General features: G+C 48.9%; 1 protein-coding gene across 2 annotated transcripts in view; it reads right to left on the bottom strand.

Moving 5' to 3' along the window:
- Nucleotides 1-20896, bottom strand: part of LOC146860543 (apoptosis-enhancing nuclease-like) — a 99303-nt gene that overhangs the window by 4584 nt on the left and 73823 nt on the right. The gene's annotated exons all lie outside the window — the stretch shown is intronic.

The raw sequence follows: 20896 nt of genomic DNA, 5'->3' as shown, positions 1-20896 counted from the left end.
TCTGTTAACCCGCAACGGGCCGTAAATAACAATATACATGAGCTCAAAGATATTTCTATTGTCTTCAAAGCATAATTGTCCGTGTCTGGGGCTGAATGCGACTGCCAGTGTTAAAGGACAGCTATGCAGCTGTTGAGGAGCGGGTGGGTGCAGGCTATGAAAGCTGCCGGTCTGGCCACACCCTCAGTCATAGACACAAAGCGCCACCCGCTCCACAGGTGAACAACGGGGCGGAACCATTCACCCTTCCGATTGGCTGTTGATATGCACCAAATATTGCAACAGCCAACCCGAAGGATCTGAAACTTGGAGGGAGGAAAGCAGAGAGTCATACGGAACGTGACAGGCAAGATCCGAAAACCCCAGTAACGGGACACACCTATTGCATTATGCACCCATTGGAAAAAGCAGCTGTCAGTCACTGCCAAGCAGGGAGAGGAGGTAGTGAGTGCCATTACGCTCCTCCAATCCAATCCAGGGGTTTGGCCTATTATTGCTCGTGGTAATGTTCGAAAAGGGCAAGTACACACTATACTGTGTACGCTTTAGCCAGTTGTCGGGCCTTTTTAGTATCTGGAAGAGCAGATTTTCAGAATACGTATTTCATGCCTTGAGCGAGTGAGACATGCACCATGCAACTGTAAATATCCCATGCTGCATGCCCTAAACACAGTAGGCGGAGCCTTCCCATACTTCCGCGTCACCTCTTCGAACGTGCCGCAGCCAATAAGCGCCATGTGCCGAGACCAAGGCCGTTTGGTATTGGCTAGTAGTTGTTTAGTGGGCGGGGAGGCAGGCGCCGCCGCCTCCGCTTACAGAGGAGCCACAGCAGTACCAGCTGGAGGACTTGGACACGCTGGCCACAGTGGGTAAGTCAGGATCGTAGCCCTTCCGCTGCAGATGTGCCACATCCTTTCAAACAGCCCACTTCTGGTCTATAGTGCAACATTGGAATGACACCCTCCCCCCGAAATCCCCAGATTCGGGCTTTACTCACAGCATCACCAAGGGAGAGGGCACCGCCTGCAGCTGTATTCTGACATGGTTCTTGCCACCCCTCACCACTGTGCCTGAAACGAATAAGAGCTTTGTTCCACTAATTATGGCTACATCACTTTTTGCAATTTTCTTGTGCATTGCGAGTGTGGCTTTCAGAGTGGTGAAAAGTGGTCTTGGGCACTGGGGCAGCACTTGCCGTTGCTGCACCCATGAAATGCACCCATTGCAACCGGCGTGACAAGGGCTAGTGTAAAGCTAAGACACCAATGTCCCCCACCTCCAAGTAGGTGGGGCCCCTCCGCCCGAAAGAACTAGTAGCAGGTACTGCCGATTAAGCCGAACAAAATGCAGTTGGGTCCGCCATGTCGGAGTGGGTGTGATGGAGGCTGGCTGTCACCCCCAGGAGCGTGATCCTCGTGGACTGAGTGATATTTGCCGGGTGACGATGGAAGCTCGTTAGGTGTGGCTGGCATTGGAGCAGGTGAAAGCCTGGATTTATATGGTGTTTAGCCGGCATGCGCCAGCTCTAGGCTCTTCTGTACCATCGAAGGTGATGGCAATGCACACTGGGAGGTAATGAGTCCGCCGAACTGTGCCCCCACTGGTTAAGACGGGGACCGCTTATAACTTTAACCCAGACAACTAAGTTATCTGCATGAAAGGTGTGCAAGAGTTTGTGGGAACACACAGGGAGGCTCCGAGGGATTATGGTCCTCTAGCTGAGGGTACGCCAGGCTGGAGTAATCCTTGGCTGCAGCTGACTTGGGTGTAGTCGGTGTTAGTGTGCGTTGCAGTTAGTGGGAGACGGGACTTTATCATTAGGCTTTGGCCGCACGAGGGAAAGTTTAAAGGGAGGATGAGAAATATTGGAAACGGTGAATGGAGAAAAAAAAAAAATCAAAAGACGGAACTAAAGGGTGGTGAAGAAAAAGGCATGACGTCGAATCAGAACTATACTGCCTCGTGATGTGCAGAGTTGGCGTGGGGCACCTAGGAAAAAGTTTGGGGGATTTGAATATTTTTTTAAATACAAACGGACTGATGAATGTAGCCATACACGAGATATCCTAATTGTCAGACGCAGAAGAGGAGATAGTCTATCAGAGGTCTTAATAACATTCCCGGCGGAGCCCCCAAAAGTGGCTGGGGTGCAGCCAGTATAAGAGGCATCCATTTAGGCAGACAGGTGAAGTTCCGAAACACCCTCTCACGTGGAGCAGGAACTCTAAGGGGAGTCAAGATGTAAGAAGCCGCTAGCTGCACGGGTTGGTTTTTCCACGTGATCTTTGGACGCCGAGTCCTCGTGGGAGGACCGGTGCTACTTTCTTCCTTGCTTTGTAGTCACTGCTCCCCGTGGGGAGGAGCTAGCATGTTGTGCAGTGAGCAGAACACACCCCTCACAACACGGACCCTTCCTAGTGTAACAAGGGCCAACACCATCACGCAACAGTCACGAAGTACACAGTTGATTACTGGCTATCTAAAAACTCCCACCCACCTCTTGCTGCGAGTCACTTTAATGTTCGTGCACGAACTTCCTCACGATTCAAGTTTGTCATAATTGAACACACTGCAGAACAGTGTTTTTGCTATACATGGCATATACGGTTTCAGGCGCTAGTTGCGTCATAGAAATGTATGATTTCTGTACCACTTAATTGAAAACGGAGTTTTGTGGCAGGTGAACGTTATTGCAACGATTGTCAAGTGTGGTTGAGTGCTTAATTGCTGGATAAAACCAGCACTGGCCGCACGCGCGACTCGCGCTTAAAGTTTATATTAAAAAAAAGCAAGCCCGGCGGAGCGTGTCGCGCGCGCGCTTGGGGGTGGGGGAGCGGACCCTTTGAAGTGCTCCCAAAAGGCGGATTGCATGGCGGCACGATGCGCGTGATTGTGCGCGTGCTAGCAAGGAAATCCGCTTTTTGGGAGCACTTTTCAAACCCGCTCTCTATAGTCTCGCTTTGCGATCGCTTACGCGATAGCAAGGCGAGACCTAAAAAAGTGGTCTGGTATGATCTAGGTATAAATATGGAGGATCAAATATATACCCTCGGTAGGGGAGTATAAAGGCAAGTTTACATAAGCTGCCGGCTTAAAAACGCCAAAATAAAATAAACGCTGTGATGGAAGCATATATGGTGGGCAATGCTATACCAATTTAACATTTCAGGCTGGGAGTGCTAGACACCTCTTTACAATACGCCATTTCCTGAGGCATTTAGAATTACCGGTGGTTGTTTTTTTGACAACCAATTTTTATTTGGTTTCAACAGCCACAAGGTGGCCAATAGGAAACAAGGTATGGATTTAGCATGCGATATCACAGGTCCAAGTTGCAACCATGAAAGCCAGAGTATATACACGTAAAAGACGATTGGTCTCCCAGGTGTGGTAAATTGAATAAAACGAGTAAGAGGCTGAGCCACTTCCCCACACACGATCATGATTTAGAGGAGAGGGAGGAATGCTGCTTAGAGGTAATATGTCTGTATTAATCGCAGCTTGGAAGAGATGGTAAGTTCGCAGGGGACCAACAGGGCATCACACCAGTTTTCTTCAAACGGGATTACCCAGCCCTCCCATTGGGTCCTGAGGTTGCTAAGCGAGCAGGGGGGTTTATTATGAGGGTCCAGTAGATTTGGGAAACTCTCCCGCGTCCCAGGTTACCCATTAGGATGTTTTCTTCCAGTGGACTAAACTCCGGGAGGGGCTCCATGCTGTGTATACGGCCATGCAGTGTGTGCCCTGGAGATACCTGAAGAATTGGGTGCGGGAGAGGGCGAACGACTCCTGTAGGTTTGCGAAGGAGCGTATGTGTGTACCTGACCACGCGTCTCCTAGTTGAGAGATCCCAATAGTATCCCATGGTTTAACGCCGATTAGCGCTGCCACCTCCTTCAGCCAGGCGCCGTGCCATATAGGGTTTTGTTGAGCAAGTTTACCATCACATTCAAGGTGGCGCAGAGCTTCCCGCCAATCTAAGAAAACCGCCCATGTGGCATATGAGAGGGACTGGGGAGCAAAATAACAATGCTTGTAGGGTAGGGAAACCTCCTGGTCAGGAAACTGCTCTCCCCTCATGCAGTTCTGTCTTTAAGGCATTGCCCCAGGGCCTTCTGGTCTCCAGGTAGGTGTTCGAGGCCCTCCTCCACCCATCAGGCTCCCGCCTGCACCTCATCCCTCATGGTCCAGTGGGAGAGCCTTGCTCTTCTGCTGGCTCGCTCTGCCAGTCTTTCTGTTTTTGTATACGTTTGCCTTTTTCGTCTAATTGTGCAGTTTTTCCGTTTTGTTTTTGTTTTCCATTTGCCTTTTCAATCCCTTTCCCACCGCTGCTGCCCCCACGTCTCCCAGCTGCTCTTCCCCCTGACCCCTACTTAATGGAAGCTATGACAAAAGCAAGCAAGTCTGCGCCTGTCCGTGACCCGACTGTTACCAGCGCCAGGGACCCTGGTTCTCTGACCCACCGCCACTACGGCTCAGCAACCCTTCACGCACTCAACCCTGGATGCAAAACTGCCAGCTCTGGACACTGAGAACCACCCAAGGCCCGTTCTCCTGCTGACACTGCTGCCGCACCTTCACCCACCTCCGGACCCCGACAGCTGGCGCCCAACCCACCGGACGCCTGCGCACCCAAACCCCTGAGCTGCATTCTTCTGCTTCTTGCACAGACACACAATAGAAATCCGAGACCTCCTCTACACCCTCTCACCCGACGTCCCCTTCCTCACAGAGACCTGGACCAACGCCAGCTCCGCACCGGACATCGCAACCACCATCCCCAACTTGTACAAGATCCAGAGGAAAGACCGCCCCAACCACCCTGGAGGAGGACTCTCCATCATCCATATAAACTCCCTCCGACTGACAACCTCCATCTTGAACAACTCCTCTTACCCTATGGAACACATCCACTTCCAGACCCAGGTCGACCCCAGAACAGCTCTATGCAGAACTCTTGTCTACAGACCTCCCCGTTCACTAACACCATCGCAAACCACATCACACCCCACACGCTCGCCTCCACAGACTACGTCTGCTCGGAGACCTGAATTTTCACCTCGACAACCTCAGCGACCCAAACTCCACCCCCCTCCTAGACAATCTCCCCAACATCGGCCTGAAGCAACTCGTCACCAGCCCCACCCACAAGGCGGGACACACCCTCGACCCCATCTTCGCCAGAGGAATCAACTTACGCTTCAGTCACACCATGCAACCCCTCTGGACGGACCACCACTGCATCCACTTCTCAAAACCCACTGCACATAGCCAAAGCCATGTCGTTCTAGCAAGATCACTGAAGAGCACCTCACTGCCACCCTCAACCTCACTCCTCCCCCCACCACCAACGCCAACTCTGCAGCTAACCAACTCCACAAACATGCTCGCACCCCTCCAGAACTCAGACAGACAGCACACCACTAAAGACACCTGGTTCACCACGTACCTCCAAGAATCAAAACGCTCGCACTGACGACTTGAAAAAGCATGGAGGAACACCAAAACCCTTGAAGCACGCACCACCTACAGGAACGCCACTACAGCACACCACCAACGTAACAGATCTACAAATAGAAACTTGATCCAGGACAGAATGCTCCCCAACTCCCGCAACACCAAGCAACTCTTCAACCTCATACAAGAATTCACCAGACCCCCTAGCAAAACCTCCGACGTCCCTCCCTCCCAAGTTCTCTGCAACAAACTTGGCTCCTTCTTCCAACACAAGACCAGTGCACTCTACGGCAACTTCGACGAACATGGACCAAGGCCCCGACCCATCACCTTCCACAAGCAACACCAACCAGCCGACCATCCTCACCTGGACCCGTAAACCCAGAAAACCCTGAAAAGACCATGAGGAGCATACACTCCGGAGCACCCACTGACTCCTGCACCCTGCACATCTTCCACAGGGCCGCCATAGCACCAGAACTATGACAGATAATAGACTGCACCCCCTCCTCAAGAAGCCCTCCCCAGACCAAATGGACCTCAAGAACTACAGGCCCATCTCTCTCCTCCCCTTCACCGCCAAAATCATCAAGATAGTCAACATTCAGCTAACAAACTTCATAGAATCCAACAAAATCTTCAACACTTCTCAATCCAGCTTCCGCAGCAACCACAGCACCGAGACCGCTCTTCTAGCCGCCACGGACAACATCCACCCACTACTCAATCAAGGCCACACTGCAGCCCTCATTCTACTGGACCTCTCAGCAGCCTTCGACACCGTCTCCCACCGCACACTAGCCGCCAGACTCCACGACGCTGGAATTCAGGGAACCGCCCTAGACTGGACCTCCTCCTTCCTCGTTGGCCGAACTCAACGAATAAGACTCGCGCCCTTCTCCTCTGAACCCACAGATATCAGATGCGGAGTACCCCAAGGATCTTCTCTCAGCACCACGCTCTTCAATATCTACATGGCCTCACCCCTCACAAACAGTCAGAAAACACGGACTCAGTATAGTATTCTAAGCAGACGACATTCAGCTCATCCTCTCCCTCACCAAGAGACCCAACATCACCAGACACAACTTCCAGGAAGGAATGAAGGACGTTGCATCCTGGATGAGTAGCAGCTGCCTGAAGCTCAACTCGGAGAAAACGGAAGTCCTCATCCTCAGGATCCACCCACTCTGCGTGGGATGACACCTGGTGCCCCCCGCCCTCGGCAACCCTCCAACACCCACAGACCACAGCCGCAATCTCTGCATCATACTCGACTCCTCCCTCACCATGAACCGACAAATCAACGACCCATCCTTCAACACCCTCCGCACACCCCGCAAAACCTACAAATGGAACCCCCCTCCCGAATCCAGGAAGATGGTCACCTACGCACTCATCACCAGCAGGCTGGACTACGGAAACGCCCTTTACGCCGAGACCAACAAATCTCTACTCCACAAACTCCAGACCGTCCAGAACGCCGCAGCCTATCCTCAACAAGAGTGATCTTCAAGCTGCTCATACACGCCACCACAACACCAGACCTGAATACCTCAATGAAAGAATCTCCTTCTACGCACCCCAAGAGAAACCTCCACTGACCTAGCTTTGGCCGAAATACCCTGCACCCACATAGCCAGAACGGGAGGCAGATCCTTCTCCTACATTGCGGCCAAGACCTGGAACGAAACCACCCTCAGCATCAGACGAAGCCCCAACCTGCAAGCATTCAGGAGGAGCCTCAAAACTTGGCTCTCCCTATGACCGAAGCTGCCTGAAATCCCCCTAGCCACTAGAACCCTGAGACCCTTACATGTGAGTCGTGGGCTCTACAAATCCCTGATTGATTGATTGGCAGGGCCTGACCACCCCCGTTAAACCAGTCGTGGATGAGGAAGTGAGACGAGATACGAGATAGAGGCACAGATTAGACATGCCCAAACCACCGTCAAAGGGGCCTCATTGGCAGTGGGTGAGCACCAGTTGGGCCATAAGCCCCACCATAAGGTCCGTGCGTCCCCTTCCAGTTTCCGGAAACAGAACCTCGGAAACTGGAGAGGTAGATTTAGAAAGATGTAGAGGAAGCAGGGCAGTACCATCATTTTGTCCAGCGCTATGTGGCCCATCACATTAAGGGGAGGCTTTGTCACTTAGTTAGGCCAACCTTTACCTTTTTGAGCAGCAGTTGCAGGTTAAGGACCCAGGTGATCTGGGTCCAAAGTCACCCACACGCCCAGGTACTTGAAGCTCAATCTGCGAAGAGGAATGCCAGTCAAATCAGTCCCTCGAGGGAGCCAGAGGGACCAGCACGGATTTGGAGGGGTTCATTTTCAAGCCCGAGGCCCGTCTAAAAACTTCAAGCAGGTGGAGGCATTGGGCCACTTATCGTTAGGTCCGTCAAGTACAGGAGGATGTCGTCCGAATACATGGCGATGCGATCTTCATGGTTGAAGGCCCACACCCACCACCCCTTGTATAGCCGGTCACCACGGATAAGCTGGGTCAGGGGTTCCATTACAAAGGCAGAGAGGAGACAGGGAGCAACCCTGTCTAATGCCTTGCCTTATGGGGTAGAAGTCTGATAGAACACAGTCCTCGCACACCCAGGTCGAGGTGTGAGAGCATGGTACACTGACCATGGCCCGGAAGCGTGGACCGAGGACGGCGGAAGGCAACACCTAATGGAGGTAGTCCCAATCCACCGCATCGAACACCTTTTCAAAATCAATAAGGAGTAAGGCAAGATCTTGTGGTAAGGAGTGATGCTGGGCTAGGGCCACGTGAAGCTGTCAAATGCAGTTCTGTATGCTTCTTTGCGGCATAAAGCCGCACTGGTCCAGATGGACGAGCATCGGCAATACCCTTTTCAATCTGCTGGCCAGTATTGTGGCAAAAACTTTTATTTAGCAATTGAGTAGCGAAATGGGGCAGTAGTGAGTGCAGGATGTGGATGGGGGTTGCATCCTGGGGATCATAAATACCGTGGCAGAGTCCAGATCCCCTGGGAAGAAGCCAAAGTGACATGCCTCCTCAAACAGTGCGAGAACGTGCGGGAGGCAGGTCAGAACTCCCAGCAGCAGAGTTCAGGGGAGCTGGGAGAAAAGTCTGTGTCCCTGAGACTTCAGAACAGGAGGCCAGCACACAAAGGCCCTTGGAGATGCTTCTTCAAGCAGGTTCAAAGCAAAGTTCCAGTCTTTGTCCTTTCCTTGGCAGAAACCACAACTGCAGGCCAACCTCACACAGCACACAGCAAAGGGGCAGTACTCCTCCTCACAGCTCTTCTCCTTGGCAAAGGTTCCTCTTGAGTCCAGAAGTGATCTAAAGTTCTGGTGTTTAAGGTCTACTACTTATACCCCATTTTGTCTTTCTTCTGTTTGTGCAAGGGTAACTGAGCCCAGTCTAAACCAGTTCTGTCCTCACTGGTGCAGTTTGACCACAGGGGGTGGAAACAGCATTGTGCAAGGAAGATCGGCCCTATTCAGGTGCAAGGAAATCTCACCGCACTATTCTAAATGCAGATAAGCCCCATTCAGCTCAGCTCCGAGGCATCCAGGCAGGGCCAGGCATACCTCAACCCCCACAGTGGCTGTCTACAGTGAATGCACATCCCCAGCCCCTGTCACCCCATAACCAGACAGTCAATCCACAAACCGGCAGAGGCACAGAGAATGGTTAAACAAGAAAATGCCTACTTTCTAAAAGTAAAAAGAACAATTGATGGACAGAATGCAGAACAATGTCACACATTCACCCCAGTACAGAGATCTGAGCCTAAATCCATCGTTTTTTGCTCACCATGCCATTCCTGTTTGGACCCAGCCATATGCAAATCAGTTTTGAACCTGCACCTCATGGAAACAGTCCAGCCCGAACTGCCAGGCCAGGCCAGGTCATCCCTGGACTGGAAACTAGCATCCTAGGACCGGTTTCAGGCTTTCAGCCCTCATCAGCCAGGATAGCTTGACTCCAGTGGCATGGAGAGCACAGGACCCACGTCTAGGCATACCCGTCCCACTCGGGGTGACAAATGCAAAAAGAACAATTAATGGACAGAATGCAGAACAATGTCATACATTCACCCCAGTACAGAGATCTGGGCCTAAATCCATAGTTTTTTTGCTCACCATGCCATTCCAGTTTGGACCCAGCCATATGCAAATCAGTCTTGACCCTGCACCCAATGGGAACAGTCCAGCTGGAACTGCCAGGCCAGGTCATCCCTGGACTGGCAACAGGCATCCTAGGACCGGTTTCAGGCTTTCAGCCCTCATCAGCCAGGATAGCTTGACTCCAGTGGCATGGAGAGCACGGGACCCACGTCTAGGCATACCCGTCCCACTCAGGGTGACAAATGCAAAAAGAACAATTAATGGACAGAATGCAGAACAAGGTTATACATTCACCCTAGTACAGAGATCTGGGCCTAAATCCATTGTTTTTTTGCTAGGCAGTTCGGCTGGACTGATCCCATGAGGCACAAGGTCAAGACTGATTTGCATATGGCCAGGTCAAAAATGGGGTGCCATGGTGAGCAAAAGAATGATGGATTTAACCCAGATCTTTTGACTGGGGGTGAATGTTTTGATTTTTTCTGCATTCCGTCCATCAATTGTGTGTCTTTTACTTTCTAAAAGTGGCATTTTCAAGCACACAATTTAAAAAACATCTTTACAAAAAGATGTGTTATTAAATTCGGAGTTCAGAGAGCCTAAGGTAAATGCTACTTACCCAGTATGCATCTGTTCTTGGCATATAAAGCTGTAGATTCATATGCGTTAACATATATCACCATCTGGTGTTGGGTGTGGATGTTTGCACGTTGTTTTTCTTCAGAGAAGTCTTTGTAGTCACGAGGTAGGGGACTCCTCCCTTTGGTGATAGTGCACATGGGCATCGACTCCATCCTCAGATTGTTTTGCCGTGAGGGTTGATTATGGATTTAATAAGAGTAGAAAGAGATGCCATGTATAGTGTATCTAAGTAAGATAATACTGCCAACAGATAAAGGTACCCGGGGAGGTGGGCAGGTGCATATGAATCTGAAGCTTTATATGCCAAGAACAGATGCATACTGGGTAAGTAGCGTTTTCCGTTCGAGGCATACGAGCTGTAGATCATATGCGTTAGCATAGACTTTATAGCAGTTATCTTCCCAGTGGTGGCTAACCTGCATCTGGTGCAGTGGTTTGAAATAGTATTCTTAAAAATGCCTGGCCCACACTAGCTTTTTGTTTTGCTAACACATCTACACAATAGTGTTTTGGAATGTGTGTGGTGTAGACCATGTTGCAGCTTTACAGAGGTCATCTAAGTGTATGTTCCCTAAAAATGCCATAGAAGCCCCTAGTTTGCGTGTAGAGTGCACTCCAGGGGAAATTGTTAAGAAGCACTTAGCTTTGTGGCTGCATAATTGGATGCATTTAACTAGCCAACGTGCAATACCCGCTTTCAAATGGGATTGCCTTTATGTAGTGGGGAAAAGGCAACAGAGTAGTTTAGTTTTCCTAAAAGATTTGGTTCTTTCAATATAATAAAGGATCACTCTTTTTACATCTAATGTGTGAAGAGCACATTCTGCTACCGAGACTGGTTGAGGAAAAAACACAGGTAACTCTATAGACTGGTTGAGGTGAAAAGCCGAAACTAATTTGGGTAAAAATTTGGGTTAGTTCTAAGAACCACTTTATTGTGGTGAATTTGCAAAAATTGTTCTTGTATTGTTAGTGCCTGGATCTCACCAACTCTTCTAATAGATGTGATGGCTAAAAGAATGGCTACTTTCCAAGTGATAAACTGTAGTTCTCATTTGTGCAAAGACTCAAGTGGCGGCCCCATGAGTTTTGTAACGACTATGTTAAGATTCCACACGGGAGAGGGTGGAAGCCTAGGGGGAATGATTCTTTTGAGTCCTTCCATAAAAGCTTTGATAGCTGGTACCCAAAACAAATACAAGTGTTGTCTATTTTGTAGGTAAGAAAGCACAGATCTCCAGAGTCAGAACCTACCCAATAAATTACAGGGAGGAAAACAGACCTAAGGAGGTAATACAAGTTATGTATGGAAAGCCCTCACTCACCAACCTGGTTGGTGACATGCTTCATCATCGGGCTCCACCGGGCATGGCCGAATGCCATCCCAGTGTGCTGCAACGCCAGGTTACTGCGGAGCGGGATTGTGTGTGGTGACAGTGAATTTAAAATTCCCAATTGGGTCAAAAAAATAGTTTATTAGTTTTGCTAATTGGAAAATTAAAAAATAAAAAGGAGTGAGGGTCAAAAAATAACAGACCGGGTTCACTCCATGGCAGTCAACATGTTTCTGCCTTTATGTGTGATCTACAGGCTTTCATCAGGACCAGAGTGGGAGTGTGGGGGCCCCGGTGGTATGAACGCGCTAAGGTTCACCCTACCGTGGGCTGCTGTGTGAAAAATAATATATAAACACAGCCACCGGGTCCAGGGACCCGGTGGTTCGAGGCGTTGTAGGTTCCTAACGGGTGCCGAGCAGCGAGGGCGGTGTGCCATATTTGCTCGCACCTTCACCCCGGGATCCCTGAGGCGACGAACGGTCTTGCCTCACAAGTAAACTCGTTTCTCTCCACCATCATATTTCTTGGCGGATTTTATCCTGTGTTTATATATTATTTTTCACACAGCAGCCCACGGTAGGGTGAACCTTAGCGCTTTCATACCACCGGGGCCCCCACACTCCCACTCTGGTCCTGATGAAAGCCTGTAGATCACACATAAAGGCAGAAACATGTTTACCGCCATGGAGTGAACCCGGTCTGTTATTTTTTGACCCTCACTCCTTTTTATTTTTTAATTTTCCAATTAGCAAAACTAATAAACTATTTTTTTGACTCAATTGGGAATTTTAAATTCACTGTCACCACACACAATCCCGCTCCGCAGTAACCTGGCGTTGCAGCACACTGGGATGGCATTCGGCCATGCCCGGTGGAGCCCGATGATGAAGCATGTCACCAACCAGGTTGGTGAGTGAGGGCTTTCCATACATAACTTGTATTACCTCCTTAGGTCTGTTTTCCTCCCTGTAATTTATTGGGTAGGTTCTGACTCTGGAGATCTGTGCTTTCTTGGATGGTTAGTGCATTCTTGAGACTACACTGACTTCGTTGGTTCATATACTTTCCCTTGAGGGGACCAGTCGTGTTATTACCCTTCCTCTTTTGTTGTTACTTTATATTTTGTAGGTAAGCCGCTATTGCGGCAAGATGTAATCTTATAGATGTATATGCTATAGCACGTTGTAAATGCAACAGATAGCAAATTATATTTTGAGTAGAAGCATCTAACGGATTGATTTTATTACTACAATAAATTACAAATCTTTTCCATCTTGCTGCATAGCATGCTCTTGTGATAGGGCGTCAAGCCTCTTTAATGATGTCCATGTAGTCTGGCAGGAGATTAAGGTAGCTAAACGCTAGGATTTCAGGTGCCAGATCGCAAGGTTGAGTTGACTGGGATCTGGGTGTCTTATCTCTCCATGGTTCTGAGTGAGAAGCTTGGGGGAGAGGCAACATTTGATGAGGAACTACTGACAGTTCTAACAGGGTTGTGTACCATAGCTGTCAAGCCCATGTGGGAGCAACTAGAATCATTGTAAGGGAATGCTGTTTGAGCTTCCGAACCACTAATGGAGTAGCGGGAGAAGTAGAAAAGCGTAAGCAAATTTCTCTGACCAATTCATCCATGGCGCATTGACTTTGGACAGTGGGTGTGGATACCTGGGTGCGAAGTTTTGGCATTTTGCGTTGAGGTGTGTGGCAAACAGATCTATTTCTGGGTAGCCCCATATCTGGAAGAACGGGAGAAGTACTTGAGGATGTAATTCCCATTCGTGGATCTGCTGTCTTCGATGACTGAGCAGATCTGCAATGTGATTGTTTACTCCTGGGAGATGATCTGCAAGGAGATTTATGTTTTTAGGTATGGCCCATCTCCATATGGTTTGAGCTAGGTGCGCAAGCTGTAGAGTGCGTTTTCCCCCTTGTTTCTGTATGTAGTACATTACTGTCATATTGTCTGTACGGACTAGGACAGCCTTGCCTACTATGTGTAGATGAAAAGCTTTCAATGCCAGAAGAATTGCTAGCATCTCCAGATAGTTTATGTGGAGTCGCTTTTGTTGTAGTGTCCATATGACTTGAATGCTATATTGTTGAAGATGAGCTCCCCAAACAATGACGGATGCGTCTGCTGTGAGTTCTATCTATGGAACCGGGTCGAGGAATAGCCGCCCTTTGGAAAGGTGTTGTGTGTTTCTCCACTGCAGAGAGCGTTAAGTGCGGCCATCCACCAACACCAGATCGGTTAACTGACCTTGAGCATGGTTTCACGGACGTGCTAAGCATTCCTGTAGAGGAAGCATTTGGAGTCTTGCGTAAGGAACAATTAGATTGCAAGACGCCATCATTCCGATTAACTGAATAAACACTTGTGCTGTTAGTGAGTGTTGCGGTTGAAATCGTGTTATCAGTGTTTGCATGTTGCGTATTCTGACTGGCTTGGGGTACACTAGAGCTTTGCGGGTGTCTATTGTAGCTCCTAGATACTCTTGTATGTTGGAGGGTTGCAGATGAGACTTGGCGAGGTTTACAGTGAATCCAAAGCCGTGAAGAAGTTGAAGCGCTTTGTGAGTTTGATGTAGGCAACTGTGTTGCGACTTGGCTTTTATTAGCCAGTCGTCTAAGTAAAGGAAGCCGTGAATGTGTTGTCTTCTTAAATGAGCTGCTACTACGGCTAGGCATTTGGTGAATACTCTTGGTGGTGTAGTTACCCCGAATGGGAGGACTTTGAATTGGAAGTGTAGTCCGTCCATCACAAACCTGGGATATTTCCGGTGAGCCGGGTGAATGGGAATATGACAGTAGGCGTCCTTTAAATCTAGTGAAAACAAAGTCGCCATGCTGAAGCAATGGGAGCACTTGTTGTAGGGTGACCAAGTGGAAGTGGTCCGATTGAATGTAGAGGTTTAGCTGTCTGAGGTCCAGTACGGGCCCTGAGAGAGCCATCCTTTTTGGGATTTAAAAAATATAGGGAGCACACTCATGTCCCTTGGTGGTGTAAAGGAACTGGTTCTATTGCATGTTTGTGTAACAGAGAGGGGACCTCGTTTTAATAGGGTGAGATGTTCTGGTGACATTGCACGCCGTTTTGGAAGGATTGTTGGTGGAATGCTGGTATGTTCCAGGCAATAACCATTTTGGATAATTTGTATTACCCATTTGTCTGAGGTGATTAACTTCCAGAGAGGTAGGAACTGTGAGAGACGTCCCCCAACAGGAGTGGAATGGTCGGGGGGGGGGGGGGGGGGGGGGGGGGTAATAGGGAGAAGTAACGGCTTGTTGGCAGAGGAATTGCAGGTGGAGTTGGCCCTTCCTCTGCCCTGGTTATTGTTTCCCCTGTAACATCCTCTAAAATAGCCTCTGGATGGGCTAGATTGGTTGTTCCCTTTGTAAGAGGAGGAGGGATGTTCCGCTGAAATTTTTTTGAGCCACCCCTGTAGAAGGAGTGATGAAAGGAGCCCCTAGTAGATGGTAATTGTAGGGCTCCCATGGATTTTGCAGTGTCAGTAGCTTTCTTCATTTTTTCTAATCTAGTATCCACTGCTGGCCTGAAAAGGTGTTCCTTATCGAAAGGCTGATTGAGTATGGAAGATTGTACCGAAGATTGTACCTCTTGTTTGAATCCAGAGATTCGAAGTCACGCGTGTCTCCGTAGGAGTATGCTAGTGTTAATGTGTTTGCAGAATCTAGAGCGCATTTTATGGAAGTGTTTGTTATGAGCTTCCCTTCCTGAATGAGGAAGTTAGCTTTGGCCTTATGTTCTTCTGGTAAATGTTGTATACGTTTTTCTAATTCGTCATAATGTGCCCTGTCTTAACGTGCCACTAGAGCTTGAGCATTGGCAATACGCCAGGAGTTGGCAGCCTGGGAAGCTACCCTTTTACCCGAGGCATCGATAAGTATTGACTCCTTATAAGGAGGAGGAGCGTCCCCAGTTGTTTGAGAGTTAGCTCTCTTGCGGGCATTAGACACAACAAGAGTCTAGTGGTAAACTTTTATGTATACAGGGTCTGAAGGAGCGGCCTTGTATTTCTTATCTACCCGAGGTCTTAGTAGTCAGGCTCTAACTGCACCTTTGAATACTTCGCTAGTATGTTTTAACATGCCTTTTAGCATGGGTAGGGTGTTAATAGTTCTCTGTGAATGTGTTAACGTTTCTACAAGGAAATCCTCTTCTATAGGGTCACTATGTAGTTCCACCTCGGGATATTGGGCTGCCCTGTTGATGAGTTGCGCAAAACCAATGTCGTCATCAGATGGGGAAGGTCAAGAGGGATATGGATCAGGGTCATTTGGTATATCTGGATCCTTATCATTTCAAGGGTGAGTGTCTTGTGGTATGTCTGGGTGTTGCGGGATACGATGGCCATCATCCCCTATCCCATCCCCATCATCGAAATCATCATCCTGCGAGTCAGGTGACATTGGAGGAGGTGAATTTGCTGGTGTGGTGTTTGGGATAGGAGGAGGTAAGGAAGGTATCCATGTATCATTTTTGCTCAAGAGGTATAGGGGCTTCTTGCGGGAGGTCCAACTTAAGTTTTTTGGGAAGAGTAGCCATAAGATGTCCAGTTTTGGGATCGATAGAGTTTTTTCTGTTTTGGGTCCAAAGGTGTTTCTTCCGATGGAATTTCTTTGGAAGGAGTCTCTGTTCCTTTTGGGGTAGATTTCGGGATCGAAGATTTTCCTTCAGAGTCTTTGAGTGCCGAATGTTTGGGATCTAGTTCTTTAGATTTAGCAGGTTTAGGCTGTGTAGCCTTCGGGGCGGTTTGTTTCGGCTCCAAACTTTTCGGCACGGAGGGTGTCGGCTCCGAACTTTTTGGTGTGGAGATTTTCGGCTCGGAGGATTTGGGCTTGGAAGATTTTGATTCTGGCTCTTTTGGATTGGAGGGTTTCAGCCCCGAGGCTTTCGGTGTCGAAGACGTTCTCGGTACAGACGACTTGGGAGGAGTCCCATGTTCAACCTTATGTTCCGGTGCCGAAGGTGTTGGATCGGCACCGGACTGGGATCGGCTCGATCCGGAAGGCTTGTGTTTGTGTTTCATAGCCGGGCCGGAGGGCGGAGCAACTGAGACTTTTTCACAGTGTCTACCGGAGCCCGAGGGGGATACCGGAGCCTTTCCCTTAGCGTGAGTGGGCACATTGGGGTCTGTACTCACGGTCCGTTGGCCTGGAGGGACGCTTAGGTCTTCTTCCATGTCTGAGTCGGCTTCAGACACGGAGACCAGTTCTTCTTCGGCCTGTGTGGCAGGACTGTGTTGTAGTTCGAAGCCGAAGATGTCCAGTACGGAGCCGCTGCCGCGTTGCATCTCTTGGCGTCGAGCCCGACGATCACGGATGGTCTTCTTCGATCGGAATGATCGATAAGCTTCGCAGGAAGATTCTTCGTGTTCCGGGGATAGGCACAGGTTGCAGACCTCGTGCAGGTCGGTGCGTGGGAATTTAGCACGACACCCAGGACATAGCTTGAACGGAGTCCGTTCCATCGACTGCTGGCGTGGTCGGCACTGGTATGCCCGACGGCCCGCCTCGAGGTTCCCAAGCGAATGTTTCACAGTCTGGACAATACGCGATGAATGGGAAAACGCGATCGAAGACAATACTGTCGAGGGAAAAGGATTGCGCGTTGAAGGGGTTCGAAAACCCCCTTCCCACACTTCTACCCTAGAAGCGTCTGTCACCCAAGGAAATCGAAACAATGGTGTCAACAGTAATTTCCACATTGAGTCTTCAACAAGATATGGGGCGAACCAATGAGTAGACAGGATGCATCAACCCCAGCTGCTGCCAAGAAGCCAATGTTCATTCTGATTAGGGGCCGCTGGGCACGGGACCAACTTCATCCACGTAAGCTTAGGAGAGACCAGGTGACGTCCTCAGGAACAAAGTTCCATGCCAGAGGGCGGCAAAATATTAGACTGCGAAAAGGTCAGAGTCTGGCTGATGATCCAAAGAGTCCTTTAAAAAGGGGGACAGAAGGTGCTTGACAGCCCAGGTGTCATCCTCCTCGCTTGCTGCATGGTTTCCAGTTGAGGCCCCTGCAGGTCGAAATGGTGTTAAGGGGGCACCCAGGGGGAGGCCCAGTGTGTCCCACCTCGTAACCCTTCGGGAGCAATTGCGTCCTCCCCATGGTCGGGGCTGGGTGCCGGAAGCAGGGTTAACAGCCGATTCTCGATTGTTGGTGGAGGGCAAAGAACGTCCCTGTAGCAGTCTCACATCTGAGCCATTGCCAAGCCTCCTCAGGTGTAAAAAAAAAAAAAAAAAATTAAAAACTGATTTATTCAGAAAAATGGGGGCAGGGGTGAGTGGGCTTTGGAGCCAGGGAGTGGTGCACCCTCTCGACTGCAAACCAGGGGATGGGTGCCCCTCGGGCATCCAGGATTTGAGTCATGCTTCTAAGAGGTCTGCCATTCGCTGCGGGCCGCTCCCCCCACTAACTCAGAGACCCAGATTTAGTGGACACTGTTGCGCCATGTGTGGTTTTCCACATCTTCTGCATGCGCGGGTAGCTCCGATGTGCAGGCCAGGAGTGAAGAGATCTGAGATTTAAGGGTTGAGACGTCGTCTTCGACTATGGAGATCTGTGACTTAATCTCCATGATCCTGACAATGGCGTAGTGGAGGTATTGACGAGGTCTGGATGGCTTGGAAAATGACAGAGGTCATTGGACGGAGTCCCAGGTTTGTTGGTGGGGTGACTCATTGCTTTTGTGCCTTGCCCACTCGTGCACCAGAGTGGTCACCAGCTCTCAGGCACCAGTGATCCACCCTAACAGCAAGGACTAGCACAGCAGTTCTCCAGGTGGCCTCCAGTCTGCCACTCCGGGAGGGGTTCAAGATGCTGACCTTCGGCACGGGAGGAGAAATCACACTCCCTGTGCCCTTCAAAGCCTGCCTGGAACTCCCGCAAGTCTGTGCCCGTCGGCGACTGGGGGAGGCTGGGCTGGGCCACCCCCCTTGGTTTTGCTTTTGGATCTTGCAAACCATACTTTGGGCATTGGATGGAAATCAGTCACAAGCCTAAGGTACTGTTTATTTACCTCATTAGCCCTGACCAATATAGTATTTTATTGAGACACAATTCAGGGACATTAGGTTTAGACTCCGTGTAAGCAAATGGGCAAAAGGAAAACAACTGCATCGCAGGGGAGGGGGCCTCTAGGGTCTGTATGGCTGGGAAAATTGATTCCTTCTTGACCAAAGCTGCACATGCAATAACACAGGAGATAGCCCTGACTGAAAGAAGGTTATCATTAAAGGTCGGAAAATGTTCTCAGAATTACACTGATCGAGAGGAGGGGGTACAAGGAAGACTAGCAGCCGCTGCGGGTCATTCATACGGCACATTGAACGCATCGGCCTCCACGCCACCAGGTCAAACACTCCTCCCGGACAACTTGGATATGTCATCAAATATTCTAGCTGAGAAAATAATAGAGGAGAATGATGTGGCCTCAGACTTACCTCCGCCCATAAGAAAACAAACTGTTTGCAATGAGTCTGCGAGGAAATCCCCACGAGTACAGACACGGATAAAATCATCTCTACAATCGGGTCTGAATTTAGAACAATCACTGGACATTTTATTTGTAAACTTGGAGTCAATGACAAAGGCTCTCTTAGCCCCAATAATGTTAAAAGTGGAAACAATTGAGAAACTTATTTGTGACCAAATTGTAAACTGCAACAGAAACCCACTTTCTCACACTTTACTCCTAATGTTTTCTCTGAAGCTTTCCTGTAGGACACGTTTGGTTGACTGCAATTCTCAAAATGTTTTGGCTGTAGAATTGTCCTATCAGAATCGTGCCACTATGTTAGTGATACATTTTTATAATTCTTTTTCCAGAGGGCATGAGTTGGAACATTTACATGACTTAAAGGAGTTCTTGGCATGTTATGAGGAGACATAGCAATCGTATTATAAAGTTATAGTCCTAGGGGATTTTAATATCCATTAATGCCACTTAAATTGCTCTACAACTCAGGATCAGGGGGAGTTCCCCTCTTGACTTAGTAATTTTGAGCATACATCCTTAGGTATTTTGCTTGAAGGCATCCTTGCAAATCAAAATTTATGTTGCCTTCAGCAAACAGATAGTTCTGTGCTAGTACCAACTTATATGGGGAATGGAAGGGCAAGTACCATTGACTATATTATACTATCGGCCCCACTAGCTTTGTTTACTGAGGACCTAATTGTTACCTGGTCAGTTTTTAGTGACCATAACACCCTTACTGTGGCTATATCACTCTCTATTATAGAAACTGGAGAACCCAACATCTGCTTGACTAATAAAGATATTAGCACAAAAGATCAGGCCCATAGGATAAAGTGGGAAAAAATAGTACCAGATAACTTTTTGGAAAATCTGTACACAGCCTGTGCCCCGGAAATTGAGTCCTGTCTGGACCTAAATACACAGGGCAGTTCTATTCTGATAGAGTTTGGCAAACTAACAACACAAATAAAAGCTGACCTCACGGTTGTGGGTGGAGTCAGACGGCCGAAGGCTGAAAGGTGGTTTGATAGAGCATGTTCAACGATCCATAAGGAGCTTGTACAAGCTCTAAAATCCACCCACAGAGACAAAGCAGAAATCAGGGACAAAAGAAAGGCCTATGAGCTATCTGTTCAGAACAGGAAGAAGGAGTTAAAAGATCAGGCATGGGATGCCTTACAGCAGGCTAGTATATTGAAAAATAGTTCCCAATTTGGTTGGCAGTAATAGTCCTTTCCTCTCTGAAACTCCTAATCCGAACACCGATTGTTTAATCCCAGCAGATAAATGGGTAGCGCATTTTGGAAATATTTTTAGCGATGCAAACTTGGGCGAAGCAAATGGGTATAGAAAAGGTGGACAAACCAGCATGCCATTGCACTTTAGTGTAGAGGAGGTCCATGAAGCAATTACATCAACCTCTGGGGGAAAGGCCACGGGCCCGAATTGGGTCCCGGACGATCTATACAAAGCTGACCCAGATATGTGGGCTAGTATTTTGGCAAATGTTTTTAATGCTGCGTGTTTACAGGGATACCCAGAATCCTGGGGGAAGGCAGTTATTGTTCCCATCTTCAAAAAGGGTGCGAGAGATGACACCACTTGTTATAGGCCGATCTCACTCCTAGACTCCGCTGCCAAAATAATGGGTAAAGTCGTTTTAAACCGCTTAACAACATGGCTGGACCACCTAAATGTCAATTCCAATTTGCAATATGGTTTCAGGTCAGGTAAAGGGACCCTGGACCAATGTTCAAATTTACATTTAACAATAGGGAAGTATACCATAGCCAAAAAGGGTATAATACATTTGGCATTTATGGATCTGACACAAGCTTTT

The sequence above is a fragment of the Triturus cristatus genome, chromosome 3_1 (genome assembly GCF_964204655.1).
Source record: "Triturus cristatus chromosome 3_1, aTriCri1.1, whole genome shotgun sequence".
Lineage (NCBI taxonomy): Eukaryota > Metazoa > Chordata > Amphibia > Caudata > Salamandridae > Triturus > Triturus cristatus.
The sequence above is the reverse complement of the archived record's forward strand: the minus strand, read 5'-3'. Positions and strand labels throughout refer to the sequence as shown.